Below are 12,427 nucleotides of genomic sequence, written 5' to 3'. Positions count from 1 at the left end.
GCACCAAACTATTTTTTTATATTAGACAATTAATTTAATTTCACACAATTATCACGGAGCCATTTGTTTGTTAAATACTTAATGAAACATATTTACCATATTTGATGTTTGTTGTATTCATAAAGAACGAGGTAATTAGTCCAAGTTTGTCGTTTATTTAACGACAAATAAACGACAAACTTGGACTAATTACCAGCAAATAACACATCTTTGCTGTGTTATTAGCCACAGCAAAGATAAAACAACCTGAACAAATGATCAACTCTAAACCACTCGCACCTTTTTACTCTCCCTCTCTGTCATTTAAGCACACGCGTTGCCAAGGCAACCTCCTGCGCTCCACAAGCTGACCAGAGATTATGTTAAAAACATAACATTCAGTCCGTTACGATATTAGGTTGCAGTCTTGATACTTATTTTTGCGATCATTAATAAACGCTCCTTGAACACAGCGGTGGTTGATTAGTTAATTTTAAACTCCTGCTCTGCTCGTTATTTTGGTAATGGAACCGAAACAGAATTGCGCAACACCTTGTTGAAACAATAATTACTGAGATTATTATTTTTGTTGTGTCATTAATTTGAACACGTTTTGTTGATTTTTGTTGTTGTTTGTCTTTAATAAAGTTATGAACGTTTTGATAAGGAGTCAGAGGAGGACGTGCTGCTCTCAGCCTCCTGGCGGCGTTCAGTTTGTTACCTAAAGCCGAGATCGACTCAAAACCGTCCGCGATCGACATATTACACCGCTGCTCTAGCAAAGCACGAACAGTTCAGAAACAATATGAAATGGGGAAAAAAAAGTTATTTATTAACTGATTAAGTCCGTTTTAGATTGTTCTTGAAAAACTGCTCAGTCACGGCTAATTAGTGGGAGCAGTCGCGGCGGCACAGTTTAACCCACTGATTTTTTACAACAGACAGCAGCTCCCCTCTCTTGCAGGTACTGCGTACCCCCGCTAAATCTTTTAGGGGTACGCAGTACCCTGCCGTACCCCCTTACTTTCACCCCTGGGTTGGTCTCAGTTAGTCAAAGGTATTCAAGCCACCTACTCGTCTTCTTACGTTGCACAATAAAACGCTCAGTGAATTGAAGGAAATTATTAAATAAATTCCTCCTTACTGTTCCGCTACTACATTCCTTGTAAAATCTAACTGTAAAGATTACTGTCCCGCCCCACACACAGATACCGTTATGCTAAAAAAAGATCTGGTGTAATGGTGTGGAAAACAAGACACGTTCTTGAATAACTTACTGCATTTATTTCACGTAGCACATACAGTAAAATGCCGTTATACTTTCTATCATCTCAACGGCGCCTCCTAATGGCGTGGAGTAGTATTACACAACAATCTCCAAAGGCAAGACATGATGATGTAATATAAAGACATTTAAAAGCAGATGAGGAACAAAGTCCCTGGCCACTTTCTGTCTGTAAAGGTTTACAAAGCCATTTCTGATGCTTTGGAACCACAGGGAAGTCATTATCCACTAATGTAGAAAACATGGAACAGTGTCGAACCTTCTCAGAAGTAGTCGGCCTGCCGAAATTACTCAAAGTGAGCATCAACCACTTGCCCACAAGGTCGTAAAAGACCCAAAACAACATTGAAGGCGGTTGTCCCTTGCGTCAGCTGCAGTTTGTTTTCATGACTCAACTATCCTGGTCAGAAATGACATCTGTGTTTCAATGAAAAAAAAACACTGATGAACAAATAAAATACTAAGACCCTTCTAACATTTGCCAAGAAAAACATCATCATGATCATCAGGACCTTGACCAAAATATAAAATGTTCTGTAAAATTACGAGATGAAAGTGTCACTTTGCCAAAACTGTCTTTAAAAAAACACTAAAGAAGACTTCAGAAAACAAGATCATATATTCTACAAGATTTTTTTCAAGTCAATTAAAATTATCAAACTTTTTTAAATAGCATTCCAGCATAATGAGCCAATGTTTTCAGATATGTTTCTCAGTCAAATTAATAGACTGATTATGAGCAACCAAGCTTTTGATTGGTTAATAAATAACCTTTGAGTAAATTGGATACGGGTATTTTTCATGTCAACACTTCAGACACGTGGATTCCTTGTGTGACATCATGGAGAAATCTAAAGAAATCTACGCTGGTTCTGCACTGCTCAGGTTTCTTCCTTTGTTTTAGTTTCCAGATGCCTGAAGGTGCCACGTTTATCTGTTAAACAGTAAAGAACATTTCTATAAACAGTAAAATTGTAAGGATACCAATGTTTTAGAGTATTGGAGATGTGGTTAACACAAATGATCATATTCATGTGAGCCATCCTGTTTTTCCACTTCTTGCTTTTTGACCCTTCTATAGTGTCTATCAAACGACCAACACGTTTTGTTTTTTTATTTTAGCCACAGACTTTCTGTTAATTTGACTATGTTTAAAGTGTGAATTTTACTAGCATGACACAAGGGGAAATGCTTTGCATCTCCATTCAGGAGAAACATTAAAGTCAGGAATGCTACATGCTACAACGTCTTTGTGAAAGCTTTGATATGAACGAAAGAAAAACAAAATGCAAGTTGACTATTGGAAGTTTGTAGTTTGAAAAAAAACAAAAACTTTTTGAGCTAAAGCTTCTAGCTGCAGTTAAAAGATTTTAAAAACTGTCGGAAAAGAGTTGAGAAAACTGTGGCTTAGAGGATTTTTGATGGGAATTTGCCATTTCTGCAGCTTGGACATCCACACATTGAAACTTTTAGAAGGGCCTTGTCTGCTAGTGCAGTGTTAAAAGATCCAGTAATTGTTGCTGCTCAAGGTTTTCTGGACCATTGAATGCACTGACATTATTCTTTTCTTGTCTTCACCTCTGTAGAGGCATGCATTCATGGCCACCCACAAAGTCGGCTTAAATTTTCGGGGAAAGTTAACTTGTTGGCTCTGTTTCCGTACTGTACAGACATGCAGAATTTTGACTGTTGCTTGGAATTTATTTTTCATGACCACAGCATTATTTTTATCTTCAATATTTTTATTTACTTTTTTTTTTTTTTAGGGAAAAATCTTTATCTGTTAATTTAACTTTTAAATGTTTGGTGTATAGGCTACCTACAATTTTTAAATGACATGTATAAGGTAAGGTAATTTTATTTATATAGCACATTTTCAGCAACAAGGCAATTCAAAGTGCTTCATGTGAGTTATAAGGAAATACAAACAAAATAATAAAACAAAGGAAAGAAAAAAAGAGAAAAGAAAACTAATCTAGTGTTGTTCTAAAGTATGTAAACTAGGTGCTCCTGTTCCTGGTTGCTAAGTATCTAATTCCATTTCTAAATTTCCTTTAAGTCTGCGTACTGTTTGTCATTTAAGTATGTTTGAACGGAGATTATGTATTATATTTTTGTTTATAAGGTGGTGTAAATGACCAATGTGCTCATGCAAAATTTTTCAATTTGGGCCAAAAAAAAATAACGGATCCCTATGTATATCTTTGTCGATTTTCAACAGACTGTTTACCGTCGCTCTATGATTCTAATTACAAGAGGTCTGACTGCCTATACCAAACCACCGATCGGTGGTAAACAAGACTGTTCTTTTTTTATTTTGGTACATTTTGTGCAATATCCACACATACTGAGGGAAACTGTTTGCACGGCCTGCCCCTGTGGCCCATTTTTATTTGTGAAACCGCTCCAGTCGCTTTAACTACGGTTGTTCTAATGACCTCCAGTTCATGTTTTCATGCCTGCGTGAGCCAACCTACTGCTGGAGCTTAACTGATATTGGCACAACCGAGGGGGGTTGAGGTAGAAATGAAAGTGGGTGGCTTGGTGTACAAACAAACTGTTGCACAAGCAGTCCAGTGAAAAGTAGGTAAGCACATAAATACACCCCCTCAGACTGAATCAGAGCTGTGTTCTTTGTTTTCCTCGTCTCTTCTGTTGTTGTTTTTTTTTTTAAGATAAGAAACGTGTAATGTGTTTTTTAATAGTCACCTATACAATCTTTAGTTTTTCGAATCCCAAGCAATAAATAAATGTGTCTGCAGCATCTTTTAGTTTATCATTTATGCTCAAGACTTTCTGTCAACTTTTTATTTGCATTTCTGTGTCCCACGGGTAAAAATATGATGTGACCCAGAGGCCTGTTTCTCTTTGCCACTCAACCAAATGGGAAAGAAAAGAGAGCGTTGAGTTCAAGTAAACCAGGTGTATCTCGATCTGCATTGGTCAGAACATGGGTCTAAGAAAACAGCTGCAATCTAAATTTGCTTCTATCTACCATCAGAACAATAATAAAATCAAAGGAAACAGACAAGTAAGGTGGGACAAGCTTCTTTTCCCCCCACACACAATGAGGACTACGATGAGAAATATAAATAAATTATTCACTGTGACCTCTGTTGCACACTTGAACAATAGTGATGTCGAGACATGCGGTGGTTTTAAATTTTCTTTACTATCCTTTTTCTAAAAATACAAACAACATTCATAAATTCGACGTGCGTCACACTATGGCTGCTATGTTGTACTGACCTTACATTCTTCAACACAGAAACCTAGCTTAGCTGTACATTTTGTCTTACAACAAATTTTGTCTTACAACAAAATGTACAGCAACGTACATTTCCCTTCTCACCCCTCTGCGGGTGGTGGCTCTCTCTCTCGCTCTCTGGCTCTCTCTCTCATATCCTCTAAGCTCGGTCCTCTACCAGAGGCCTGGGAGCTTGAGGTTTCTGCACAGTATCTTGGCTATGCCTAAAACACTCTAAAAGGCAATACCTATTCTTACTTAAATGAGGTTTGTATGCTTTACTCAAGTCTCACTAAATTGTTTATTCAACTCAAGTAATGTGAGTAATGTACATGTTTGGCCTGAGAAAAGTACAAGACTATGTTATTTTGAGTAAACTGGATGTGACTATTTTTGTTACTGGAGTGAATGCTTCAGCTCAGCGGTGCGCAGGAAAGTGCGGGAAGCTTCCAGAACGTTTGTGGACTTGCACTTTGGAAGAAGCAGAGCTTCTTTAAAGGTGAGTTATTCGTCTTCAGTATATTTTCATGTGTCATGTATGCCATTACTACTCGCATATATGGTTACAGGTTGACTTTTCTTTAAAAACATGACGCATAAAAGTCTTTGCAGGCTAATATGCTAATGTTAGCGTGGGCTCATGGGTCCAACATTAGTTAAAACTGCCACGCCTTTTACTTGAGAGCCTTTAATGTTTTTGTCCATTGTTGTGGAAAAAAACTATTACCAAGCACTGTTCAGGTAAAATCACTCAATCAGGTTTATTTATGAATTGTGCACAATACAGAGTAGGACAATCAATCATGAAGCAATTCTGGATGGAAAGCTCTGCCAGGCAGAGACAACACATGAGTCTTTTACACACATTAAAGTTCGTTTTAAATTAACTTCTTAACTTCTCTTATGTCTAGAATTAATGTCTAAACTCTTAAACATCCTTAGGAGTCAAGCAACAAAAATGATCATAATTAAGCTACCCAATTTCATGTGTTTTCTAGGAACCCCCAGCCCCCTCCCAAAAAAATTACATTAGCGCAGTGAAGGTATAGATAAGTGTCCATAAAAAACCCAACATGAAAGCGCAGATTTTCCATCTGGAAAGTAGGTAAAGTGTAGAAGCAGAAACACTGATCGTCTGTCTGGAGGAGGATTTGTTGCCTCCTGTCAGAAAAGTGTAAATGTTCACTCTGCTCTTCGGTCACTCGCCAGTAGACCAGCAATAGTCCTTTGAGTAGAGAGCCTTTCAGAAACATCCAAACTAGCTGTTGCTCTGGACATTGTCCTCTTTGGTGTCAAAAGTTGAAGTTCTTGATACTTGGTAGAGTGAAGTTTTGCTGCTCACTCTGTTGCTGCTTCAGATTTAAAGTTGTGATCTAGATGGACGTTACAGACAGGTTGTCCTTCACAGTGGTTGATGTGGATCCAGGTTGTTCCTTCCTTCTCGCCCCTCTCCYSCACTCGGTCTCGGCGTTGCTGCAGCCAAATCCTCCCCCGTCTCTCTCCTCCGACTTACTGTCAGTCCAACTGGTTCTGGTGTTGGATCTTTGGGTTGTCCAGATCGTCCCTCAGGAAATGTCCATGTTGTCCACAGATGAAACAAGCGTCAACAGTTCAGAGTCTTCTTCTCTCACAGCTCCGAAGCATGTTTAGCTTTTCATCCTCTACGCTGATACTGGACAGCAGACCAGTGGAGTTTGTTAAAGCTCAGTCTCTCAGTTTTCAGTCCAAATGCCCAACCGGAGACTGACGGTTGTCCCCTGGAGATGATGGGAGTTTTTTTTTTTGTCTTCCTGAGACTCCAGATCTTCCGATCATTTTCCTCGGCTGGTTTTGTAGGAGGGACATCATCTGGTCCATGGGAGGACAGGTTTGAGGAGCTGAGGTCAGAGGTCAGATGCACCGCGCGAGGCTCAGACAGAGGGAAAGAGAAAAAGCAAATAGAAATCGATTAGGGTTTGTTTTGTCATTTTCTTTGTTGTTTTCTATACATTATACCTTTTATGTAATCATATAGTTTTAGTCATTTATTATTCATCCAGTATTATGGCTGCTGTTTGTGGAACAGTTTGTCAGAGAAACCTGAGGGCTAATTGATGGTACAGCTCTTAGAGCTGCTTTTAGTATGAAAGGGTCCCTTATAAATAAAATTAATTAATTGATTGATCCTTTTAAGAAATTTTTTTATTTATTTATTCAAACACACAAAAGAAAATTAAACATATTAAGGCCGGTAATTTATCAACAAAAGATTTATGTTCACCATTTTATTCCAAACAATTCACCCTGAGGAGGAGATTGTGTGCTGAAACCACTTAGACCCATTCTTCCTGAATTGGGTGGGATTTCCTCTTTAGCCTGCAAACGTCTTCACAGAATCCAACAAATCAACTTTGTGGTCGCTCTGCCTCTTAATCCTCTAAGAGGGGCCTTTATTTCCGATAAAGGTCTTTCGTTTGGTTCCCTCAATTTAGAAAACCAAAACTCAAGGAATCACCTCCCTTATTTACCTTCCTTGTGGCTCGTGTTTAGTCAAGGTGATGGATTTTGGGTGGAAAACTCCATGCATGGTTAGTAGTTTCCAAGTGTCTTAATATCTCTGGTCCTTATCTCCTCCATTGGCCAGCTAATGATTCCTGCAGGGTATCTGATTACTGGTAAGGTATAGCTGTTTATCGCACCGATCTTGTTCTTGCCATTGAGCTGGCTTCTCAGGACTTGCCTTATTTGTTGGAGGTATTTGGCTGTGGCTCCTTTCCTTGTTGCCATTTGCTTGTGGTATTCCCAGATACTTGTATCTGTCCTCAATGTCTGCTATTGTTCGTTCTGGGAATGAGACCCCTTCTGTTGCGACGACCTTCCCTCTCTTTGTGATCATCCGACCACACTTCTCTAGTCCGAATGACATCCCAATGTCAGTGCTGTAGGTCCTGGTGGTGTGGATCAGTGAGTTGATGTCTCGCTCGCTCTTGGCTTACAGCTTGATGCCAYCCATGTAGAGGAGGAGACTTTTGGTGGCTGCAGTCTTGAGTAGGTATCTGTAGCCAGTCTCTTTTGAAGTTTAGAGCCATCCCGTCCTTCCAAACAGTGATGGTGCTCAGAGGGGTTTTCCTCCCCCATTGCTCCTTCCCGCCTGCCTCACCCGGAGAGCCAGGCCGCTGCTGCTGGGACCTCTGTACGTGGAGCGCCGGCTCCTTCGTCCAAAGAGGCGCAGGCGATTCTTCTTTGTGGCTGTGTCCTTGGCGTACCATCTGTAGTTCTGTATGTTTTTCTTTTTTTTGTCACCATTCGGATCACAGCCACTGGGGGGCATCTGCCTGCGCCTGCTTACCAGAAAGTTTCTGGAGGTCCATATTGCGTCTTTGAAGGTGGCTAGGGTGAGCCACATCTCCGTGAAGTCTTTTTTTTGCCATTTTCTGGTGGCTCACCCTGTGCAGCACTAGCTGCGTTTTGAGGACCTTCCTTGCTGGGAAGTATGGGAATTGCAAGGAGCCGGCCTTTGCCCACAGGTCCACAGCAGCGCTGCACTCCCACAGAAGGTGCCTCACCGACTTCGGGTCAGGGGCAGATGTCGCAGGAGTGCATGACGGCTCTGACCGGGAGGATCCCATGAGCCACCATCCTGGAGTCTGTTTGGAAGGACGGGATGGCTCTCGTTGACGATTTGGCTGAGGGGGTTCAGACCTATGCAGAACAACAGTGGGGCAGAGAGTTTCCTGGAAAGAATTATGATTCTTTCCAGAGTTTTTGATCTCTGCCCCATTTGATTGACACTTATGCAAGTGGTTTGCAGTTGCAGTTTTTTTTTTATATATATATATATACTTTAATGTTTTTTATGTTTTTGTCTTTACTTTTTATCTTTTTAATAATTTCTTTTTATTTCTCTTTCTCACTGTTTATCTTTTTTAAACTTTTTTTTCAAATCTCTTTCTCTTTCTCTCTGTTTATTCAATGTCACATGCTGTTTTTATTTTAATTATGTATAGCTCTTTGAAATGCCTTGCTGCTGAAATGTGCTATACAAATAAAATTTGATTGATTGATTGGATTGATGGATTGATTGATGGATTGATTGATTGATTGATTGATTGATTGATTGATTGATTGATTGATTGATTGATTGATTGATTGATTGATATACTGCAAACCACTTGCACAAGTGTCCACTGTTGTTCTGCATCGGAACCCCCTCAGCCAAACCATCAACAAGACTGGCTACAGATACTGACTCAAAAATGGGGCCACCATTCATGTTACCCTAACCCTCCTCTACATGGATGACATTAAGCTGTACGCCAAGAGCGAGCGAGACATCGACTCACTAATACACACTGCGAGGATCTACAGCACTGACATTGGGATGTCCTTCAGACTAGAGCAGTGTGGTCGGATGGAGGGAAGGTCATCCACACAGAAGGGGTCTCATTCCCAGAAGGAACAATAGCAGACATAGAGGATAGTTACAAGTACCTGGGMATACCACAAGCAAATGGCAACCTGAATGAGGTCACAAGGAAATACCAAGTGATCAGGAAAACGGAGCACGAGAAACTGGAGAAATACCAGGGCCTCAGAGAGGAACTGCAAAAGGCCTGTAAGGTGAAGACCACAATACCATACCATACCATACCATACCATACCAACTTTATACAAAGCACTTTATACACCAATTTATACACCAATAAATTGACTAAAAACAGAAGAAAACTGACCAGCAGTTGAAGGGTTAAGACGGAACCGAGCTGCAGGGCGTGCTTTAGCTTTAGCACAGGACAGCGTTATCTCACATAAAACAGGCATATGGTCTGAAAATAATGAGTCACCAATCACTAAATTAAAAACTGGTAGACCATAAAATAAAACCAGATCAAGACTGTGACCATGCTCATGGGTAGCACCAGTCACAGACTGCACAAAATTAATAGAATCAATAACATTAAGAAATGACTGAGCCATAGGTGAAGAAGGACAACAGACATTACTATTAAAATCACCAACAATGAGAAAGTGGTCATACCTTGGCATGATATCAGTCAAGAAATCTGAAAAGTCATTTCTAAAGTTTTTGTTGTACTTTGGTGGCCGATAGACTGCCGCACACAGCTGAGAGCTGCCGAGTTCAAATAGACTAATCTCAAAGCTACTAAATGAGGCCAGAGGCAACTGTTTACAAGTAAAACAACTTTGGAATAGTGACTGAGTGACTGTTATAGTGACTGTTATAGTGACTAGGATTCACCCAGCCTCTACAGGGCCAAGGAGCGCAGGGACCACCTGTGGTCCCCACGCCTGTGGCCCTGTGCCTGTGGTCATCGGGGCCCTCGGGGCAGTCATCCCCAAACTGGAGCAGTGTCTAAAACGGATCCCAGGAACAGCATCAGTCCGGAAATGTGCAGTTTTAGGACCGGAGCTCAGAGGATGAAAGAGTCCACCTGTGGAAGGGTGAGAAGGGAATTTTAATTGTATATGTGTGTGTGTGTGTGTGTGTGTGTGTGTGTGTGTGTGTGTGTGTGTGTGTGTGACAACAGACATTCAACACAAAAATTAAAATCTGGATTTATACTTCGTGGCAGTTCGTTACCAGAAAAACCCCGCTTATCCCTTAACATTAAATTAATAAGTAATATTGTTTATAAAACATAAACTCTTTCAAAAAATACTGCTTATCGGCTTAGACACAAGAAATTTACATTTGATAAATTTTGCAAAAGTGAAAATCAGAGGTTTACTTTGTGGAACTTGGTTACCAGAAAACGCAATCGTCTCTTAGCAACAGATTAACAGATTAGCAACAAAAAATCTTTTTGTTCAAAAAACACAAGATTTCTTCTGTTCTTTTGAAATACTACTTTTTTTACACTAACAAGAATTGTGCAGTTGGTGAATTTGGCAGAAAAGTTTTTTTTTTGTCATTAGTGGTAAATATAATAAAAACACACATTAAACACAAACGAAAAAATCTCAATTTATACTTCGTGGCACTTCGTTACCAGAAAAAAAACCTGATTACATAGAAGACATTTACCGTTGGCAAATTTGGTTACCAGTAAACACACTCATCTCTTAGCAACAGACTAGCAACAAAAATTGTTATTTTTCAAAAAACATAAGATTTCTTCTGCTCTTTTGAAATGCTACTTATTTTACACTAACAAGAATTGTGCAGTTGGTGAATTTTGCAGAAAAGTGTTGTTTTTTGTTGTTGTTTGTCATTAGTGGTATTTTAGAACAGACATTCAACACAAAAGTAAAAATCTGATTTATACTTTGTGGCAGTTCGTTACAAGAAAAAAATGCTCATCTCTTAACACCAAATTAATTATTCTGTGTTTTTTTAAGGTGTAGCGTAATAGGTGCCTTATATGCATTGTATGGAAGCATTGAAAAACAGTGTAAACATTGGTGTTTATGCTATGACAAAGATGGACTTTGTTTATTACAGGTTACTTCTGAAAATGCTTGATTTCACTCGATTTTATTTTGGGGTATCTGAGTAATAAAGACTGTATTCAAATGTACCCCAGATTTTTCAATTAAAAAATAAGTAAAATGATAAGATTATTTTTGATTCCCCCAATAAAATATCAGGGTGCAGTGATTTGATCTACCAATTAAACTATAATACGTAACCAATAGGTGAAACATGACAAACTATGGCTCAGTTCAAAGGGTATAAATAACAGTATTTAGTTGTCTACACCATTGCAGTGATGGAGAAAGACTTTATAACTGCAGATTACATCAATAGGCGGCTTAATGAAACCCAGGTGTAAAATAAATTAAATAAAGCTTACCGTAATTTGCGATGAAGTAAAACACATGAATCTAAACTTCCACAGGTAGGACCTATTTATAAGAAATCTGCTGAGTAAGCAGTATGTGACGTAGCATCGATGTGCGCATGCGCATTACTAGAAGGTTGGACGGATTTAAGGGTATCACTAATAGTCAGAGCCATAGACATAATATAAGAATATATTATGACATAATATAAGAATATATTATGTCTATTATATTTATATTATGTCTATGGTGGCTGCTTCATATTCTACTGAGTTTATGTTCTTCAACTCAGAAACTTAGGGCCCAAGGCTGCCCTAAGCGCCTGATAAAAACTGATCCCTTTCTGAACTCATTTCACTCTCAGCCAGAATAGTTACCATGCCAACATATATATGAATGTGCATCTTAACACGGACAATGAAACACAGTGCTTTTAAATAACAAAACAAAAATATTCATAGGAAAGGGAATAGAATCATATTTTAATGGAAGGGAGGGGGGAGGTGTCTTGATCTAAAGTCCCCACTGACTGGTCCCCCAGGTCTCTTTTTAGCTTTCAACAACTTTTGGCCTGAATTCAGCAAAAAATTTGAAAAAAATCAATGTTAACTTCTGTGAAAATAATCTGAGAGACTGTTCTTACAAAGAGAATGGGAAAACGGTCACAGTGAATGATCATGACCGCTTTAAAAAAACCAGATGATTAAACAATTGTGTTTAATAATGCAAAACATTTTTGCCAAATCAGTACAGAAATGGAAAAAAGACACTCCTTTTCTATGGCCATCTTAGTTTTCAGACCAACCCCGGAGACACGTCTTTCTGTGTCCTGAAACTTTGTAAAATGTATCAGAAGACATTAAGTGTCGTTCTTCTGACAAGAGGGAGTATTGTAAGCAAGGGTAGCAATAATTATTTCTGGTGATTTTGTAAATGAAATGTTTCTTCTAAATGTTTCTGTGTGTAATTAATCTGTTGAAATAAAGGGGTACATGGAGATGGAGTTGGACCTGAGTCCATACTCGTGAAGTTTTTTGGCACAAAGCAATAAAACGCTTTCTTTTTCCCCCCTCACAAAATTCTCCCACGTGTTTCAGCTCATTAACGCGTTCGTACGTTTCATCTGTTCACAT

The sequence above is a fragment of the Poecilia reticulata genome, linkage group LG13 (assembly GCF_000633615.1).
Source record: "Poecilia reticulata strain Guanapo linkage group LG13, Guppy_female_1.0+MT, whole genome shotgun sequence".
Taxonomy (NCBI): Eukaryota; Metazoa; Chordata; class Actinopteri; order Cyprinodontiformes; family Poeciliidae; genus Poecilia; species Poecilia reticulata.
This window is presented reverse-complemented; position numbering follows the sequence as displayed.